The sequence below is a fragment of the Cervus elaphus genome, chromosome 28, assembly GCF_910594005.1.
Source record: "Cervus elaphus chromosome 28, mCerEla1.1, whole genome shotgun sequence".
Classification (NCBI taxonomy): domain Eukaryota; kingdom Metazoa; phylum Chordata; class Mammalia; order Artiodactyla; family Cervidae; genus Cervus; species Cervus elaphus.
Genome location: NC_057842.1, coordinates 63,569,723 through 63,590,930, shown reverse-complemented (window position 1 = coordinate 63,590,930; position 21,208 = coordinate 63,569,723). Strand labels below are relative to the sequence as shown.

The 21,208-nt window shown below is 43.7% G+C and overlaps 1 long non-coding RNA gene across 2 annotated transcripts; it reads left to right on the top strand.

The window, feature by feature from the left end:
* Positions 1-353: 353 nt before the first annotated feature.
* On the top strand, positions 354-20,912 carry LOC122685423. 2 transcript variants are annotated; one of them, XR_006338378.1, is made up of 3 exons: positions 354-686; positions 2,426-2,619; positions 17,116-20,912. It is a non-coding gene; the product is annotated as an uncharacterized LOC122685423 (long non-coding RNA). The 2 variants fall into 2 exon arrangements; XR_006338377.1 differs by lacking the exon at positions 17,116-20,912 and adding an exon at positions 4,208-4,329.
* The last annotated feature ends 296 nt before the right edge of the window (positions 20,913-21,208 follow it).

Here is a 21,208-nt window from a genome sequence, read left to right as displayed (position 1 = left end):
TGTTCTCCCATGCACCCCTCTGCGTCTCTGTAAGTGGCCGAGCCGGGACTGGGACCTGGGCAGCTGCAGCACCTCTGTTCTCCCATGCACCCCTCTGCGTCTCTGTAAGTGGCCGAGCCGGGACTGGGACCTGGGCAGCTGCAGCACCTGTGTTCTCCCATGCACCCCTCTGCGTCTCTGTAAGTGGCCAAGCCGGAACTGGGACCTGGGCAGCTGCAGCACCTCTGTTCTCCCATGCACCCCTCTGCGTCTCTGTAAGTGGCCGAGCCGGGACTGGGACCTGGGCAGCTGCAGCACCTGTGTTCTCCCATGCACCCCTCTGCGTCTCTGTAAGTGGCCAAGCCGGAACTGGGACCTGGGCAGCTGCAGCACCTCTGTTCTCCCATGCACCCCTCTGCGTCTCTGTAAGTGGCCGAGCCGGGACTGGGACCTGGGCAGCTGCAGCACCTGTGTTCTCCCATGCACCCCTCTGCGTCTCTGTAAGTGGCCGAGCCGGGACTGGGACCTGGGCAGCTGCAGCACCTGAGTTCTCCCACGCACCCCTCTGCTTCTCTGATGAGATGGAACGGAACAGCGAGACACCAGAGAGGAAAGAGCCTCAGGGACAACTCAGTACTTCTCTCTTCCCGCACACTTGAAGCATCCAAGGCCGGGCAGGGTTTGTCTTGGTTCTCAAAGCTTGGAAGGTATGTAGCAGGGATGCTGACCCCAGGCGTTCTCTCTTTTTCTCATGCTCTCTGCTTCAGAGTTCTCTGCTCTGCCTTCAGGCCCAAGAAGATTCATTGTCTTAAGGTGAGATGGTGGCAGTGAGGTGGTGTGGGGTGGGGATGGCGTGTTAGGCACGTGGCAAGCGTTCCTTATGTGTTTGTGTGTGGCTTGTGTGGCTTCTTTGAGATCTCTGAAATTAGCAAGAGGTAGCCAGCTGCTTCTTCACTTGTCTAACATTTGCCTTCAGTGATGGATTCCCCTTCTCAGAGAACAGATGGCCTCCTGCTAGAGACAGATACTTTCTCCCTATTGTTTAGCAGGAGGTATGCCCAAAAGCCTGATGTGAAGGAACCTCTGGAAAAGAGCAGCCTCTGTGCAGAAAAAGACGGAGAGATAGACCCTGCTCTTAGACAAGTCATACACAGGGGCAGATGGAAGAACAGAACTTAATTCTACCGTGGCCTCTCAGCAAAGGGCTGCCACTTCCGCATCTCTATTTCTTTCCATTCCCATGAAGCCCTTTCTTAAGGCCTATCTGTATGTATTCAGACAGCCATCCACCAACCTTCGGGGTGCAAGTGTAGCCTTCAGTCCTGCCCCCACCTCACCCCAAGCCTGCACAGAGGCCTGAGCGTGGGGTCAGGCCCCTGAGTGGGGGTCCTAGGACAAACAGCATCTCCCCTCCGCTAGTGCTGGTGTCCAGTCCTTCCTCTGAGGTCTGATTCTTTAGGGGTGCTGTTTCCATTCCGAGAAATGCCTCTTTTTAGAGAATCTTTCCGAAGAAGATAGGTAGGTAGGCAGTCATAAATAGGACGCGCAGTAATGTGAGTAGGCTGTCCAATCTGGGGAGACTTTTCGTGTCTGTCATGGGAGAGGGAGCAGGGAAGAATGCTGGTCTTCAGTGAAGTGAGAGGGACCATCGCATCCCTTTCCTGATCGAATTATGACCCCTTTTTTATTCCGCTTCCTGACCTTGAATTCTTCCTTCTATAAAGTCATATACGAACTGGAGAAATGAAACATCTTATCATTGCTATATAGATATATACATAATAGGGAAAATGTACTTGAATCTTTATAATTTTTTTTAACTTTTATTTATTTATTTTAATATACTTGAATCTTAATGGTTTGCATTTTTTTCTAGAGCATTCCTTTTGTGGTCCTCCTTTCTGAGTCTTAGGTGGCTTATCTGTGTATCAGAAGCACAGCAAGAGGGAGAAGAGGAAGGGCAATTTAAGGTCATGACCCTGAGGATTCAGGCAGCAAGATAAAAGCTCCTTTCCTGCCCCCACCGAGAGAGGAAACCTGAAGTGATGGGAATGCCCCGACTTTAACTCTACAGCAGCCTTTGTTGTAAGAGATGAATTCCTTTTAAAAAATTTAAAAAGAGTAATAACAAAAAATGGCATTATGCACACCTCTTAGACAAGTTACCATTAACTTGGCTAAATATTAGATGAGGAGAGTTGACGGTCCCAGGGAAAATTCAAATGCCTGCTTTCATCCAAATCTTCTCCATGTGGACAATAGCTCTCAATGTCATATTAGGAAAATTGAGGAGAGAAAATAGATGTAATTTTCTATTCTTCTCACTACATTCCTCAGAGTCCTTGAGTAGCTTCTGAGCTTTGCTCTAGACATCAGATGAAAACGTCTAGCCCTGGCCTTCGAAACTGCACACGAGGCTTGTCTTTCTCGTCTGCTCCATCTCCAGGATCCATCAGGAAGTCTCTTCAGCAGCACAGATCACCTCCCTGTAGGATCCTGAGGTCAGATTTTCCAATCTCCCTGTTCATCGCGTGCACAGCCTAGGCTGGTGCTCAACCAGCCGTGGAGATTTTACCTGGGTTCCTTGCATACACTGGCGTCTCCAGATTTTTCACCTTGTCTGCTCCTATCCAGGATCAGGTTAGTGTTTTGAGAAGATCATCCTGACAATGGTTTTGAGAAGGAAAGGCTGAGTAAAAGGGCATGGGTAGGGGAAATGTGAGCAGTTGGGTGGGAAACAAGAACCAGAGATGCTTCTATATCCACTAAGAAGCTGGAAGAAAGATGATTTGAGTGCCCAATTCAATGTAAAAAGTGAAGAGGGAAAAGGGATATGATTATTTGATTCTATGCATTTTCATTTACTCTAACCACTGATTATCCAGATTTACCATTAATTGAAATATTTTATCTCCTTACTATGGTCACATTTATTTAAGAGATGAGTTATATGAAGTTACCAGAATTTCATTTATAGAAGTACAAGTGTTGTCTTCAGATCACATTTAGCTCCTCATCTAAGGATATGGTCACACCATAAAAATGAAAATTACTTTCAAACTTTAAATATAAAATATGAGCAATTCACAAAGTTGCTATAAGAATTTTCTCCCTACAGTTTCAATGCCTTAGTTTTCTCAGAAAGTTCCCAATACCTTTTTTCTAAATCATGAGTCCTTTTGGTAGAGAATGAAAGAGAAAGTGAGGAAGACTTAAAGTATATTTTAGGGCCAGACGATATTTCTGATTCAAATTCCTAAAATAAACACTAGACAATTGTGTCACAAAATAATACAATCTTGTAAATATCTGGAAAGTATAAACTTTATAAGGGAAAAAATTAAAATCAGCTATAATCCTATTGTTCATGGAAAGCCACTGAATTTTTTGAATTTTTTAGTCTTCAGAAAGATTAGATTGTAACTGTATGTATCCACATAATTAGACCATAGTGTATATTCTAATTTATATTCTTTTCTCATTTAATACTATACCTTGAGCATTTTCCATTGATATTAGAATTTTTACAAAAGCAGAATTCAGTGAATATATGACATTCTAACATATAGAGGTGCCACAATTTAACAGTTTTTGCTACTGATAATGTTGTGGCAGAGACTGGTTAGATGGAAGGTCATTGAGAGGATGTGACCTCCAGTTGACCTTGGAGCTGGACTCTGACCGTGGAAGGCTCCTCACTTCCCTCCCCCCCACCCCCCGTCCTTGGAATGTGTGTTCCATCCACTATTCCCACAGTTGGGAGCTGTTTCCAAGAATGGAGCCTCGAGTGAGCAATGTTTTGTTGAAACCATCTGGATGGTATACAAGACTGAGCCTGATTAACTTTAACTACACAAACTTTAAGGTTTTGTAGGTAAGTGCAGAGATCCACTCATCCTGTGGCCACCCAAGATGAGCCTCCTAAGTTTCCTTACCACCTGCCCATCTGGAGTGGTCTGTCCCTTTATATGGTCTCTTCTGTCCTCTGTGTATGGGGATGGGGCAGTTTCAGGTTTTTTTTTTTTCCAGGAAATTCTCGAGGTCTCAAACCAACATCATCAACCCTATTTCCTCCTCCAAGGTACACAGGAAGAGTATACTGTCCAGATTCTCTTGCAGCTAGGCTAGGGCCATGTGACTGCCTTCTGGCCAGGAATTTGAATCAGAAATATCAAGTCTGACCCTAAAATATAAGTCTTCCTTACTTTCTCTCTTTCATTCTCTGCAGAGCCAAAAGGACTCATGGCAGATGTAAAGGAAGGCATATCTTAGAGTTATCACTTGAAGGAACAGTCACTCAAGAAAGCCCCTCAGCCTTCACCAAACTCTGGAATGAGTGAGAAAGAAATGTTATCATGTCAAGTGTCTGGGAATTAAAGCTTTTTTTTTTTTTCCCCCAGCAGCTACCATTATTTATGTTGAGTTTTTCTGATTTTACTCAATTTATTAATATACCAAAATGTGTATCTTTATACAAATACAATTTGTCCTCTTAGGACAGATTACTTAAGGTCAATCTGGGTTGAAGTTTTGGCTTCTATTGAGGATGTAGAAAGCTAGAAAGAGCATCATCTCTATTCCAGCAATAAAAAATCTGGATAATCTACAAAATAATAATTTTTCTTAACATCATCCTAGAGGTGAATTCACCTAAAATTTAGGGAAAATTTTAGAACCTAAAATTTAAGGAAAATTAAGGCAAGGCAGTCACCTCCACAGAGAGGCAGAACATAAGCAGTGTCCTACCTATCAAGGCGGAACAAGGAAGATGGGGCTTCCACACAAGCACGGGCAAAGAGGCCTTCAGCTAAGATTCGTATCAGACTGCTAAAGGCTGAGAGTGGCTGGCATGAGCATATAGATCTCCTGGGAGCCACAGACAGAATGGGTGTTTTGCAGCCTCTTCTTGGATCTTGTCAGATGCTCAGAGAAAGAACGGGGCATGAGGCAGCTGGAGAAGGGCCCTCTTGGTGATGTTAGCCTAAGAATGAGATTGGCTACCCCTGTAGGAAAAGCTGGAGAAGGCAATGGCACCCCACTCCAGTACTCTTGCCTGGAAAATCCCATGGATGGAGGAGCCTGGTGGGCTGCAGTCCATAGGGTTGCTAAGAGTCGGACACGACTGAGCGACTTCACTTTCACTTTTCACTTTCATGCATTGGAGAAGGAAATGACAACCCACCCCAGTGTTCTTGCCTGGAGAATCCCAGGGATGGGGGAGCCTGGTGGGCTGCTATCTATGGGGTCGCACAGAGTCAGACATAACTGAAGTGACTTAGCAGCAGCAGTAGGAAAAGCATGACATCCCACTTGTTCCATCTCCCTGTGGGCAGCATAAACATTTCAGTTAGTCAATCAGCAAATAATCACTGTATAGGCCAGGGCTGTGTAAGTCCTCATGGAGTGTGCCAAAAAGATTTCCTGCCTATGGGGAGCTTCTAATGTGGTGAGGAGACCCAATTAACACCCACAAAATTAGGAACAATTAAATATGACACTGGAAATTATCGATTCGGAGTTCAACAGATGAAATTTGGATGTTGAGGCCCCCTTTCCCCACCTCCCACCATCAGTACAATCACACCTTCAGTTGGATATGATCAATAAGCAAAATGAGCAAACGTCAGCGGCACTTGCATAGGTACAAGTGTCATGTGGGGACAATTCCTGGCACAGCAGGATAAGATCCCTGGTATAAACTCAGAACGAGCTCTTTGCCCAGCCCAGCCTTGGATGTCAGTATAAAAAGATATTGCTAAATTTTCTCAAATTATCTTTGAAACAATTTTACTTTCACCAGCAATGTATAAGAGTAAAATCTTGTTTCTCCTTAAACCACCATATGTCAATCTAATGAGTTAAAATGCTACATGATTTGATTTTAATTTGTATTGCCCTGAGTGAAATTAGGCATATTTCTTATGCTGAGAGATCATTTGCTTTTTCTTGTGACCCATCTATTCACATCCTCTGCTCTTCTAATACATTAATGGTCTTTTATTTATTGGTTGTAGAGCTCATTCGTTGTTGTTGTTCAGTCATTGGTTGTGTCTGACTCTTGGCGACCCCATGGACTGCAGCACGCCAGGCTCCTGTCCTTCACTATCTCCCAGGGTTTGCTCAAATTCCTGTCCACTGAGTCAGTGATGCTATCTAACCATCCCCTTCTCTTTCACCCCCTTCTCCTTTTGCCTTCAATCTTTGCCATCATCAGGGTCTTTTCCAATGAGTTTGCTCTTCACATCAAGTGGCCAAAGGACTGGGGCTTCAGCTTCAGCCAACAGTCCTTCCAATTAATATTTAGGGTTGATATCCTTTAGGATTGATTTGTTTGATCTCTCTGCTGTCCAAGGGACTCTCAAGAGTCTCTCCAGCACCATAGTTTGAGAGCATCCATTCTTTGGTGATCAGTCTTTTTATGGTCCAACTCACATCCATACATGACTACTGGGAAAACCGAGCCTTGACTATACTGACTTTGTTGGCATAGTGATGTTTCTACTTTTTAATATCTTGTCTAGGTTTGTCATAGCTTTCCTTCCAAGGAGCAAGCACCTTTTAATTTCATGGCTGCAGTCACTGTCCACAGTGATTTTGGAGCCCAAGAAAATAAAATCTGTCACTGCTTCCACTTTTTTACCTTCTATTTGCCATGAAGCGATGGGACTGGATGCCATTATCTTTGTTGTTATTCAGTCACTCAGTCGTGTCTGACTGTGACCCCAGGGACTGTAGCAGGCCAGGCTTCCCTGTCCTTCACTATTTTCTGGAGATTGCTCAAACTCAAATCCATTGAGTTGGTGAGGCCATCCAACCATCTCATCCTCTGTCATCCCCTCCATCATAGTTTTTTTACCATTGACTCAAGCCAGATTTTTCACTCTGCTCTTTCACCCTCATCAGGGGGCTCTTTAGTTCGTCTTCACTTTCTGCCGTAGAGTGGCGTGGATGGTGACCGCAGCCATGAGACTTAATGGGCTCTCTGGCATCTTGCCTTAGTCCATCCAGGCTGCTGTAACAACAGGCCACAGACCGCATGGCTTATAAACAACAGGTATGTATTTCTCATGATTCTGCAGGCGGGAAGTCCAAGGTGAGGGTGTCAGCATCTTCAAGTTCTGGTGAAGGCTCTCTTCGATGTTGCAGACTGCTGACCTCGTGTGTCCTTACACAGTGGAGGAAGGGGCAAGGGATCCTTCGGCACCTCTTTTGTAAGGGCACTGATCTCATTCATGAAGGCTCCACCCTCATGACCTGATCACCTCACAGAGGCTCTACCTCCTAATACCATCATTTTGCAGCGTTAGAACTTCAGCATATTAATATGGAGAGACAAAAGCCTACAGACCACACCACACTTCCAATAAAATTAGAATTCTATTAAAGCCAGAACTGTTAGTTAAAAATGAGCAATCTCCTGGACTGGTGATCTGTTTCACATATGATAATATACATGTTCCATTGCTCTTCTCTCAGATCGCCAGTCCAAGTCTGATGCATGAGACGGGGTGCTCAGGGCTGGTGCACTGGGATGACCCAGAGGGATGGGATAGGGAAGAAAGTGGAGGGGGGTTCAGAAAAGAACAATGAGCAATCCCTTCACAACAGATTTGTTTTAGTTCTAAACTATCCTAATTACTTTTTTTAGATTTTATTTTTTTTATTGTTTTGGCTGCATGGTGTGCGGGATCTTATTTCCCCCACCAGGGATGAAACCCACGCCCCCCTGCATTTGAAGCAGGGAGTCTTAACCACTACATCATGAGGGAAGTTCCACTATCCTAATTATTACAGCTGTTGTGAGGTGTTTTAATATCTAGTGGGTTTAGCCCCTTCACTTTTTCCTTTTTTTTGAATTTCTTGAATATTTCTCCTTGTTTATTTTGCCATGTGTACTTTACAGTCAACTTGTCTAATGAAAAATATTGGTATCACGTTAATTTATAGACTAACGTTTAGAGAATATTGACATCCTTATGAGGCTGAGTTTTTCTGCCTAGCTGCATGGTATGGGTCTCCATTTGTGCGAGCCCAGTAAGACTCCTTTTGTACTTCTGACCTCTGGAACTGTAAGCTTTGTTTCTTTCTCTATGTAGATTTTACCTTCTTGCTTGATAAAGGCTAATTCTAATTGATATAGGATATACAAGAGTGATTTTTCAAATGCTGAAGTAAAAAAACATGGGGCAGTAGTGTTACATCGAATTCCTTCTCTCAGGAGGTCACTTGTATAGAAGTATCACTGGATATAAAGTCACAAACAGTTTTGTTCACTGCTCACTGTTTGAAGATACACTGTAGCTCCTTGTAGACAATAACCGCTGAAACTTGTTCATACTCAATGATTATATTGTCAAATACGTGAACTGTTTTTTGACATGTAAATTGCTGGATATGAAAACTTTATTAGAACCGAGGTTCAGACAGCCCCATCAAATTCTGAAGAGTGAAATTAGAGCAAAGTGAAAGCAGGAAAAATGCCGACATGTGGGACAGACAGCTCACTGTGCCGGGCTAGGGGTGTGGACAGAGGCTATGCATGTGTCCAGACCGCCTTGGATATCAGTCATCCAGAATGTACTTTCAAATTCTTATGCTACTAGACTAAACTGCCAAGACTCCAATTCTTTAGTATCTGGTACTTACTGAGAAATTCTGTATAAGTGAAGAAGAGTTACTTCCTAACCATCATATATAATCAACCATAAACTGGCTTAAGTCAAATAGAAGTTATATTCATTTATCTTGTCTCACTTGAATCTATTAAAAAAAAAAAAGACTAACATGTTGATTAGGGCTTTTTTAAAAGACTTTTGTGTGTGTGTTCGGACCTTTTCCAAAGTCTTTATTGAATTTGTCAACGATGTTGTTTCTGTTCTATGTTTTGGTTTTTTGGCCACGAGACACGTGGGATCTTAGCTCCCCAACCAGGGATCAGCCATGCACCCCCTGAATTAGAAGGTAAAGTCTTAACCACTAGACTGCCAGGGAAGTCCCTCAACTAGGACTATTAAGCAAGGGTTTTACCTCTTTGGCTGCTCAGCTATTTCTTGAGGAGATTAGCTGTATAGAATTTCAAGGCATCACTCAGATGTAAACAAAAACAACAAATGGATTAGGGAGATCCTTTAAATGATTCACAACATGGAGGAGAACGTTCTGTAAATTGAATGCTTTAATTAGCTTCAACAAATGGGAGAGACAAACTGGAATAGAACCAAGGGAGATGCTCAGACTAACTAACATGCCAGCTCTAGTTGTTTGCATCAAAAGAGCTACACTGCCATGACAATTTTTCCAGTTGAATTCAAAGAGAAAGTAGAACATGCACAAAATAGAAAAACACAGATTGGAAAAGTAGAAGCGTTAATCTGCATTAATATTCAGGCAGACCAAATTCTATAATCTCAAGAAGGGATGTAAGCATTAAGGGAAAGAGGTCCCTGGCTTATAGCCACTGTTCATCTCAGACTTGACTGCCTGCCGTTACCTAGAAGCAGGCACTGGGCTAAAAAAAAGACCCATAATATTGCAGACCCAATTTTGGAAGGTATGTTAAATGTCATCTGGAGTGATCCATCTCCTTCCCTGTGTTGATTCCTTTCTGCAGAAGCCTTACAATGTCATCACTAAATCAGCCTGTGCACCTGCTTTCAAAGCAGTCTACTCAGTCCTTGGGGAGCTCTGGCTGTTATCTTCTGCTGTATGTTGACCCAAAAGCTGCATAGCTTTAGTTTCTATCCACTGCTTTTAGTTCTGTTCCTTGAAGAACAAAATTAATCTTGGAAACTGTACAACAGTTTTTCAACTGTCGAAAACTGGCTATCATTTCCATGATGTACTGTCTTCAGCTGACTGACTAGCTCTTAATTTCTTTAACTGCTCTGAGCAGGAGAGGTCAGACCTCTTCATCATCCTTGTCTCTCTTTTACACGCTTGAGTCTCTCTGCGTCATCTTAGGCAATGAGCTCAGTAACCAAGTATGACTATTCATTGCCGAGCAGAGCATACTTCCTTGGTTTTAAATCTTTGCTATCAAAGTGTGTTCTTCCAACTCACAGGACTATCCAGGAACTCGTTAAAAGTGAAAACTCCACAGACCTACCTCAAACTCCTGAATCAGAGTTTGGATTTTGTGAAGATCCCAGGTGACTCATATGAACTTTAAAATTTGAAAAACACTGTTCTAGATAAGTGGTTCTCAAACTTGACACCACATTGGAATATAGGTCCCTGAGTCCATTCTGGGGGATGACTGAAAAAAATGTTTTTTCCCAGAAGCATCAATACTACTTATTTTTCTATACAAATGTTGAAATTTAGGGGCAGTTGAAGGGTGGAGAGCAAAATAAGCTGTCATGAGTCAAGAGTATTAACAAACCCAACAAAAGGAAAGTCAATTTCCATCTGCTGTGTAGTGGTGCTATCCAGTCTTGGCTTTACTTACTTGAAATGTGACATAATACTCATCGGAAATTATGGTGGCTTTACTTCCTATTGATACAAGAATCTGGATAACAAAACAGAAACAAACAAACAAACAATGAATTTAGAAACCACAATGACTAGGATGTCAAAGTTTATAACTTATGAGGGCCTGCTGTTTAATGTTAAAATAGTAATTTTGCTTTTATTTGCTTATACCACACGGTGGCTCAGATGGAAAAGAATCTGCCTCAATGCCGGAGACCTGGATTCAATCCCTGGTTCAGGAAGATCCCGTGGAGATGGGATTGGTAACCCACTCCAGTGTTCTTGCCTGGAGAATCCCATGGATAGAGGAACCTGGTGGGCTGCAGTCCATGGGGTCACAAAGAGTCGGATACGACTGAGCAACTCACACATATGATGAATTGAGACTCGCATGCCAGTAATGCGTATGTCTTGTCCTCTACATGGCAGCCTGAAGGCATACTCAGGTCCTTCTTTTGTTGTAGATTTTGGAGTCAGTGTTTTATAAATCACTCATCTATCATTTTAAATGCAACAGTAAAGTGTCTAAACTCACTTTCATCAAAAGAAAATTTAAGCTTTTTGTGCCACGACTAAAGAAGTTAGATTAAAATCTACTAACTCAGTGGTCCCCAAACTTTGATCTAATGCCTGATGATCTGAGGTGGAGCTGATGTAATAATCATAGAAATAAAGTGCACAATGAATGTAATGTGCTAGAATCATCCAGAAATTATCCCCTCTCCCTGACCTGTCAAAAAATTGTCTTCCACAAAACTGATCACCAGTGCTAAAAATGTTGGGGACCATAACTCACTGGGAATAGAAACAGTATTCAATACAAAGTAGAAACAAGAAAGATTTTAGAAAGATTCTCTTGAGAACAAAAAGGAAAGAGTCAGAGACAAAAGGTTTAGTCTCACAGCTCTGCTGTTTGAATATCCATTTTTTTTTCTGTGTTAAAAAAAATAAAATAAAAAAGTGAATATCCATTTTATCTGTGTAGAATGAATAAGTTGACTTATTTTATTGCATCCCACAAGGCAAATTCTCTCAGCTTCATTAGAAAAAACAGCAAACAGAATAGATGCAATATTTTTAGCACATCAGCATGTAAAAGATTTGCAGTGTGTTGTAGGAAAAAAAAATACATGTGGATCACGTATCATGTTCCATTCAATGGTCCTGGCTGTCTACACTTGTCGAGTGCTTCTCAGTTCTTACATAGAAACTGCCACAGCACATGGTAAAAAATGCACCAAACTGTCACAATTAGGCATAAAAATATTCCCTACAAATACAAAATACTAGGGACTGATCCCAAAATACCCCCTAGTATACAAGTTCTAGGGACCATATTTTTTTCTGAAATCTCATTTTTTCCTGTGAAGTGGCAGAAGAGAATTGTGGTATTTTTAATCTCTAACAGAAGGACCTTTAAGGAGAAGACTGAAAGGCTGAGTGGGCTTCCCAGGTCTCTCAGTGGTAAACAGTTCACCTGCAATGCAGGAAACAGTTTCGATGCCTGGGTCGGGAAGATACCCCTGGAGAAGAAAGTGACAATCCACTCCAGTATTCTTGCCTGGCAAATCCCATGGACAGAGGAGCCTGGCGGGCTACAGTCCAAGAGGCTGCAAAAGAGCTGGACATAACTTCGCAACTAAACAACAACAAAAGGTTGAAGACTCTTTCTGGGCGTCTGGGTAAACCAGCAGTTGAGATGAGAACTGGAAGTTAGAGGACAGGCTCCGCAAAACAGCATTTCAAGGCCTTCCGTCTGCCTTCTCTTCTTTCATTGCATCCCCAGCCATGCACTCAGTCTGTTGTTTCCTTCCTCCTTATTCATGCATTCATTCCAAAAACAACTGCGGAACACTTACTGCATGCCCAGCAATGCGCTGACTTCTAAGGATACAACCGAAAGCAAAACAAAAGGTCTACTTTTGTGAAGCTTAGTATTAAGCAGAGAAGACATGTTGTTAACGAACCAAATTACAACAAAGTGTTTGACTGTGTTTACCCCATCTTGTCATTTACCTCCAATGTCTACACCTCTTCCCCCCTCTCTGTCTGGGCATATGGAGACAGGGGGCGGTCAGGGAGACCAGGAAGAGAGGAGGTGACTTTGTCCTTATATTCTCTGAGTCTTGTAGTTTGGGGGATAGAGTACTCACTTTTCAACTTAATGTTAAATATTTTTCTATTTCCAAACTTCAGTTACACTTCACATCATAGTGTTATCTTACAAATATAATAGTGTGTAGCACTTTATTATTTTTTTTAAAAATACTTATTATTTGGCCCTGCTGGGTCCTAATTTTGGCACTCGGGATCTTAGTTGTGGCATACGGGACCTGGTTCCCTGGCCAGAGTCGGCTGAACCCAGACCCCCTGCCTTGGAAGCACGGAGTCTTAGCCACTGCACCACCAGAAAAGTCTCTGTGTAGCTCTTTAGAGTTTGCAAAGTCCTTTCACAGTCATTACTACCTTAGACTCAAAACGAGACCGTGAGATGATGGTCCATTTTATGGAGGAGAAAACCATGGCTCCTGGAGGCTAAGCTACGTGGACCATTAGCAGCGGAGCCCAAACTTGCACTCTTTTGCCTGACGTAACTGGTTATAGCCTCATACTAGATTTAAGCCTGTCTTTGTCTCAGTGATGCTTCATCGCCTACCTACTGTGCTGGAAGGATGTTAGAAGTCATAGTTTGTGTTTCTTCAGCACGTGAGTACAGGGACAGTGGTTAGATTTCCTCCTAGCTGTTTGCAGGAATTACACCGCAGGCAGCACGCTGACACATTCAGACCCAGGGATGCACCTGCCAAGTGGTTTCCTAGAAGCCGCCTGATTTGTCTGTTTTACCATTTATTTATTTGTTAGTTTTTCGCCCGTGCCGGGTCTTCCTTGCTGCGTGGACTTTTCTCTAGCTGAGGTGAGTGGAGGCCACTCTCCAGGTGCAGCGCACAGGCTTCTCAGTGTGTGGCTTCTCTTGTTGCAGGGCACAAGCTCAAGCGCTCACAGGCTTCAGTGGTCGTGGCTCCCAAGCTCTGGAGCGCAGGCTCAATGGTTGTGGCACGGGAGCTTAGCTGCTCCGAGGCATCTGGGGCCCTCCCGGACCAGGGACCAGACACGCCGTCTCCTGCACTGGCGGGCAGATTCTTCACCACTGAGCCACCAGCCAAGCCCACGGCCTGTTTTCGGCCCCCTTGCCAGCACTAGCTGTGGCTGGAGCTCTGCAAGTGCAGACAGGACGAGAGACTGTTAGGAGACCGCGGGAGCAGGGGCCCTGGCATCCCCGCGCGGGTCAGAGTCTGCGAGTCGAGTGGGTTAGATTTGGGAAGGCAGTAAAAGAAGATGGCAAGGGTCTCAGAGCTGGTTACAGGGAGAGTTAAACAGCAGGTGATGAACCCCGGACGGCTGGGCCTCAGGCTGGCTTCACGGGCCTGTGACCCGTGCAGGGTTCAACGTCCTGCTGTCGCCATCTTGAAACTCTTGTTAAGTATGTTTTTATATATTTAGCACAATGGGGCAATGATGATGAACAGGAAGAAGGAAATCTGTGAAATATGCATGTGGGCAATCATTTCCCTTCTCACTTACACACAGCACTCACCATGCTCCGTGAGCACGCGATGAGTGAGCAAAGAGTGTCTGTGGAAACAGGTGTCCGTTATTACAGGGTGATCCGTGAGCACAGGGATGTCGTGAACATTCTGAACATCTGTCCAGAAACACAGATGGCCAAGGTCTCTCTCACATTCTTCCCCACTGCTGTACCTCCCTGCCTGCGTTAGCTGACCACTTAAACTGAAATGACGACACGGAAGGAAAGATGGGGCAACTCAGACTCGCTGATCGTTTCAGTCCTTCCTTTCTCATCGGCAAGTCAAAAAGAGAGTTAGGTGGCATATGCGTATATTAATAAGTGAGGCATATATTAATAATTATTATTAATAAAATAAAGCCAGGTGGTTGCGTGATGCTTTCCCCCTCTTCTAGTTAGAACAACATGCACATGCTTGCTTCAGTTCTGATATACAACTTGTGTAGTTTTGGTGATTCTGCATATGAGTTAAGTGCTCTTGCATTTTCATTTAAAACTGGCATTTCACAATATCAAGATGAATGGGAAAATTCAGGCTAGACATTTAAATTTTAAAATTTTGTTTGTAATAACATTAAATATTAACTTAAAAAATTCTATGATGAGTGAAGAGAGGAGCCACAGAGGAAAGAAAAAGTTTATATCCAAGCATACGTTTTGGATCCATCCAAGCATGTTTTCTCTCGCTTTGGGAACAGGGTTCCTGCATTTTCACTTTGCACTGGGGCCTACAAATGATGTGGCCAGGTCTCCTCCTCTCAGGAAGGGTAAAGAAACCTTCAGCACCCTGGAAGGCCTGAAAAGATCAGCAACAGCTTGAAATTTGGTGACTTTTACATATTTGGGTCAGACAAACTAGAGGATGTTCACCAAAGGAGCCCCAGACAGGTGTATCTAGAGTCCGGGGGACAGTCAAGGACACCTTGATATAGACCCTAACCAGCAACAGAAGAGTGTGGTCCTGGTGAGGCTTGCTGATTATCTTCTGGCCTTGGGAGGCTTCTGTGAACACCCTGGAGAGAATGGGCCCTGGAAGAGGAGCAGCAGGTGGCAGCAGCAACAGGAACCAGGTGCTGTGAGGTGCCAGCATTTGAGTCAAGGCGCTTCTCATATCCTGTCAATGCCTCCGACCTTTATTGCTGCCTTGGAGCTCCAAATGCTTGAGCTCAGTCAAGTCAAGTTTTGTGAGTTTTCAAGTAGCCCAGGGAAACTCCTCGTTGCATCCGATGTCTGAGCAATAAACATCACGGACGCTCTGACTCTGCGACCCCAGGATACACAGATGCAGTGACCCAGGAAAGCAAAGATGTCACCGGAGCTTGGATCTGAGCCTGTGTGGGCAGCAGCTGGCAAACATGAACACTAAACACATCTGAATCTCACAGTTTTCTCTGCTCACAGCTGACAAACAGGGCAAAACTGACAGGCTTTCCTGGACAGCATCCTCCCTGCCTCCCCGCTTCAGCTTCTAACTCAGAGCTGGGCTCCATGGCACACCATCCCACACTCCTTCCTGCTTTCACATCACCAACAGGGAGGGGGTGTGTGTTCATGCAGAACCAACCATGATGAGGAATGGTCCTAACTCTTTCTTTGACTCTTATTGAGCTTTGCCAATAAGGCTAACAGCCTACAATAATAAATACATGCCATATAAGGATTTTCACCACATATCAATAAGAAGTCAAGAAGTCTCAGCACTTCTTCTCCCCACCCTTATTGGTACCCACATATTGGCTACTACTTCTGGAAGATACAAAGGTTCTATGTAAACCTTGGCAGTAGCCAAGGCAATAGTGTGCTGAATAGGAAATACACTGCATTTAGTATCAGAATTTGCCAGTGGGGCACTGGTAAAAGTTATTTTATATCAGTGAGCCTCCTCTGTTAACTGATGAAAGAAGTTCTCTTCCTCTGTAGACAGTGTGGGTAATGGTTTTTTTCGTGGTGGTGTCTATGCAAATATTAGTTATCATTACGACAGTCAGTACTTAAATTTCTGTTGAACTGTTGAATCCTCAGGAAATCTGGTGAAGAAGTCCCCTGAGTAGTTAGTCTGATTGTCCTAACCTCTGCTTGGCATTGGATGTCCCAAAGGAAAAAAAAATGACAAAGGAGAAAGGATGAGGGTCAGTGGCTGTAATATCCGGCTAGTTCTCAAAGCAAATTTGACATACTTAAGATGGGTGGAAGCAAGATTGATTAAGAGGTCTGCTGGGACATGTTGTTCAGTCTCTAAGTTGTGTCTGTCTGACTCTTTGTGACCCCATGAACTGTAGCACGCCAGGCTTCCCTGTCCTTCACTATCTCCCAGAGTTTGCTCAAACTCATGTCCATTGAGTCAGTGATGCCATCCAATCATCTCATTCTCTGTTGCTCCCTTCTCCTCACGCCCTCTATCTTTCCCAGCATCAGGGTGTTTTCCAATGACTCAGCTCTTCACATCAGGTGGGCAAAGGATTGGAGCTTCAGCTTCAGCATCAGTCCTTCCAATGAATATTCAGGGTTGGTTTCCTTTAGGATGGACTGATTGGATCTCCTTGCTGTCAGAGGAACCCTCCAGAGTCTTCTCTAGCACCACAATTCAAAAGCATCAGTTCTTCCATGCTCAGGCTTCTTTCTGGTTCAACTCTCAAATTCACACATGACCACTGGAGAACCATAGCTTTGACTATCTGGAACTTGGCAAAGTGATGTCTCTACTTTTTAATATGCTGTTTAGGTTTGTCATAGCTTTTCTTCCAAGTTTTGGGACATGGCCAACTGCAAAAGAGAATACTAAAGATAAATTTACATCTCCAAGAACTCTCTTCAGCTTATGTAGTTCACATAGTTCACATGTGTTTATTGAGAATTGCAAGTACTTTTAAAATTGGTTTGTTTTCATTTTGTAAGTGGCACAAAAGTCTATTAAATTCCATAGCAAAATATTTGACAAACTAATTGTTTGAAAGAGGCAGCAATAATTAATGTTTGTAACATGTCTTAATCTTTACAAAGCACTTCTTTAATCATGATGCATTTGCTCCTCACAGAAGCCTTTTGAGAGTAGTAACTATTGTTTACTTGTTTTATAGGTAACAATTCTGGACTTAGTATCTTTTCAGGAAAAACTAGAAATTAGATGGACTCCAACTTGAATCCAGGCCCACTGACTCCAACATCCATAACGTTTAACAAAATGTACAGCTGATAGTCAGATACTCTGATCAGAGACGGAATGAGCCCAGCACTGGGGAAATGTGGATTCTGGTTCCAACTGTCATCATCCAGAGTCGCCTGGTCCCTCCCTTTCACCGGGTCTGTTTCTTCATCGGCAAAACGAAGAGGCTCTGTGGAGCATCTCTAAGTTGTCTCCCATTCCTTTATCACTCGATTGGTATGAAGAAAAGAATTGCAATGGAACCACATTGAACAGAAATTACTCCAATGCTGTCTATTTTAGAAATTGTGTTTTCTGTTTGGCTTATGGCAGAAGGAAGGCAAGTAGGAACAGCCAAGCAAGTAACAGAACTAATCCAGGCGAGTTTTCTCACCCAGCATAACTCCCACAAGAAAATAAACTCCGCCTGGCACCGTGCCCCCACCCCCGGCCCGCCCCTGCCCGCAGGAATTCGGGGTGAGTCTCAGAGGAAGCGGCGGCACAGAGCGCCTGGCACACGCTCCTGTCTTTGAGCTTGAAGACAGGAGGAGGCTCCATCAGGAGGGTGGGAGTTGGTCCCCAACAGATAAAGGAGGGTTTCAGAGGCGCTGAACCTGCTCCGCAGGCATCGTGCCTTTCCCAGAGGAGCTCATACTCGTTAGTCATAAATAAGTCCTGTGAAATGCCTCCCACGTCCCATGTGAATATTTCAAACATCATGCTTAGCCAAGAAATAAAAAAGAACAAAAACAAAACAGAGATTTACCTTTTAAGCTTTGATATTTGTTGTTTGTTTATTACCAGATTTAATCTTCTGAAAAAAAATTGGTATTACATCTTTAAAATCGTTCCTCTCTGACATTTCCCGGTGAGGCACAAATATTCAGGCAAAGAGTGGGGCTTTGGGGGTCCCGTCTAATCTTTATACTCCTTATTCTAGCTACTGGAGGTCTTCCCATTCTGGAGACCAGGCAAAGTGCTATGAGAGAAACCGGTGGTGGGGAAGCAGGTTTCCCTAGAGTCAGGTGTCAGGCGCTGGTCCTACACTTTAGTGGGAAGATGAATAAGATACAGTTTAACTAGTGGTTACCAGTGGGGAGAGAATGGGGGGTGGGCAAGACAGGGGAAGGGGATTAAGAGATTCAAGCCACTAGGTATAAAATAGATAAGATACAGTGATGTAATGCACAGCACAGGGAATATAGCCAATATTTTATAATAACTTTAAATGGAGTATAGTCTAATAACTATCAAGTCACTGTGTTATATGTCTGAAACTAATGTAACATTGTAGATCAATTCTATTTCAATTTTAAAAAGACACAGCTTGACTCCGGGAACCCTCGGTTTCAGTCAGAGAGACAGTCAGGTCAGGTGGAGGAATCAAAGGAAACATTTGTGATGTGAGCTTGGAGAACAGAGTTTGGCTTAGGCATACAGGAGAGCACTGAAGGCTATCTGAGAGCAGAAGAGAATTCAGAAACACCTCAGAGAGCAGATGACCTTAGAACTGGGTTTTTAGGGAGGTGTTTCACAAGAGAAGGAGTGGGAGAGAAGAATCTTGGTGAGAGAAGTTAAGGCATGTGCAAGGCAGGGAGGTGAAAGAACAGGGGCAGGCCAAGTGGTGCAGTACCAGCTTGGAAGTTTGAGCATCAGCCCGAAGGTGAGGGGACTTGTGTTTTATTGGGGTGGGTGGTTAGCTTTTTATTCTCAATGCAATATGAACTTGGTTTTTGGATTATCATTCTGGCAGAAATAGAAAGGATGGATTAAAGAGAGAAGAGGCTAGAGGAGTTTCTTATTTTTATTATTTCAAATTTTTGGCTACATCCTGAGTCATGTGGGACCTTAGTTCTCTAATCAGGGATCGAACTCTCACTCCCTGAATTGGAAGGCAGAATCTTAACCACTGGACCTCTAGAGAAGTTCCCAGGATAGAGACATTTAAACCAGACATATAGAGGCAAGAGAGGGGACCCATGAGAGAGATGGAGGAGGCGGAATTGGTAGGACTTGATGGCCCGCTACACAGACCCAGGAAGCAACACAGTCGTGGGGCTTGGGAACCCGACTTGATCATGATAGGAGAGGGTGATGAGCATTGCCTGCCCTTGATGGATGGGCTAACAAACACTAACTGAGCTATTTGTTGGTATTATGGTTGGCGTGAGGGATGAGCCAGAAGGTGGATAAAGCAGCGGTAAAGCTTCTTTCCTCTCTATAGGAGCTTGTCCCCTGCCTCACTGTTCAATGAGTGGTCTGAGGTCCATGGACCAGCAGCATCGGCATCACCTGGCACCTTGTGCAGCTTCCTGAGCCCCCCAGGGTTACTAAGTCAGATTCTGCTTTCTAATAAGGTCCCCAGGTCAGCTACACGCAGTCAGTTACTTTAAAGTGTGAGAAGCACTGGCCAAGGGTAACTCTTTGAAATTTTTCCAGTTGGCAGGAGGATCGTAGAGGGAGTAACCACAGAGAAACAGCATAAGCAGGAAACGAAAGGGCCAAAGGTTCAAATTGTCAATCACAGATTGTGGAGCCAGACATCGGTGTTTCTCTGTCCGGGAGTTTATACCGAATGGGAACTATGCCTAATTACTATCTTGCTCTCTGATCTGTCTTCCACTTCATATTTCTACTCTTACTCTTTACATATTTGATTTTGATTCTGCGTCCATGCTCAGTTGTATCTGACTCTGTGCGACCCCATGGACTGTAGCCCACACCAAGCTCCTCTCTCCCTGGAATTTTCCAGGCAAGAATACGGGAGCGGGCTGCCATTTCCTACCCCCAAGGATCTTCCCGACTCAGAGATCAAACCCTTGTCTTTTGTGTCTCCTGCATTTAATGGTGGATTCTTTACCACTGTGCCACCTGGGATAATCCTTAATGTATATACGACACTTAAAGGTACTTAAAAGGTTGTAAAATGAGCAAAGCTATTTTGGGAACAATTAAGACAACAAAATAAACAAAAAGTTAACAAATTTGTTTATGTATCTCTGGCATCCTTAGCAACTCATTATTTCTGGGTTATAAGGAGATGGTTGAGTGTGATTTAATGAAGGCTAAGCTAATATTGTCCAACTTCTAGATCAGAAAAGAGACTCAGAAAGTCAGGGTTACTTGGTACCAGGGCTCTGTTGGAAGCCAGGCAGCTTCAGGCAAGGAGCAAGAGTCTAAGTCATTGTGACATCTCCATTACGCCTCAGAAACTGTTCATTGCTCCAGACAGGAGCTTTAGTGGTTGTGGCTCTTGTCTTTTCAGCCTCTCATTCATTCAGTTAGGATGGATTTACTGGCATGAAAATTTGATATGGATCTAGAACTCTATGAACAAATAATAATAACATTTGATGGAGGTCATAAAGATGACTCAGGCCCATAAAAGAAAAGGGTTCTGCAAAACACCAAAGGCACAGCAAGATAAAAAGCAGAATATGCTGCCTTTTCACAAGCTTAAAATGCCATTCACCTCTAGAAACAGGCTTAATCTAAGCTTTGACATGCACCATCAAATGCAAGATTTCCAAAGTCTGATGATGCATTAGTTGCACAAAGAGAATGAGAGCAGGGAGACCACGTCCAGTTGCCCCTGTGATGACTGGAATGACCGTGTGTTGGAGCAGAGAAGGGACAGAAGAATGCTGCCCTTCAGAAGCACTTGCAGTGATGGAGTCTAGACAAATCACAGATGAATTTAGTGGCAATGTGAAATTGCTTTTCAAGTACATAATAAACGATGGGATATTCTCTTCTGAACTACTCTTGTTTCTATGCACCACAACTGTGAAGAGAATGTATTTTTTAGGGATTGCACGAAGCCTTTGAAACAGTCCACAGCTACACTGAAGGAATGGTTGGTTTCCATTATGGAAGTCACTTTGGGGCGGTTGTTAGCAGCACTCTCCTGAGGGAGGGGCATTTCACTCAGCTTTCTCAGCTGTAAGGTGCGGTGCGTCCTGAAGCAGGCTGACTGAATGGATCCATCAGGCCAGTGAGCGGCTATTTCTCCAGTTCCTGGGTATACA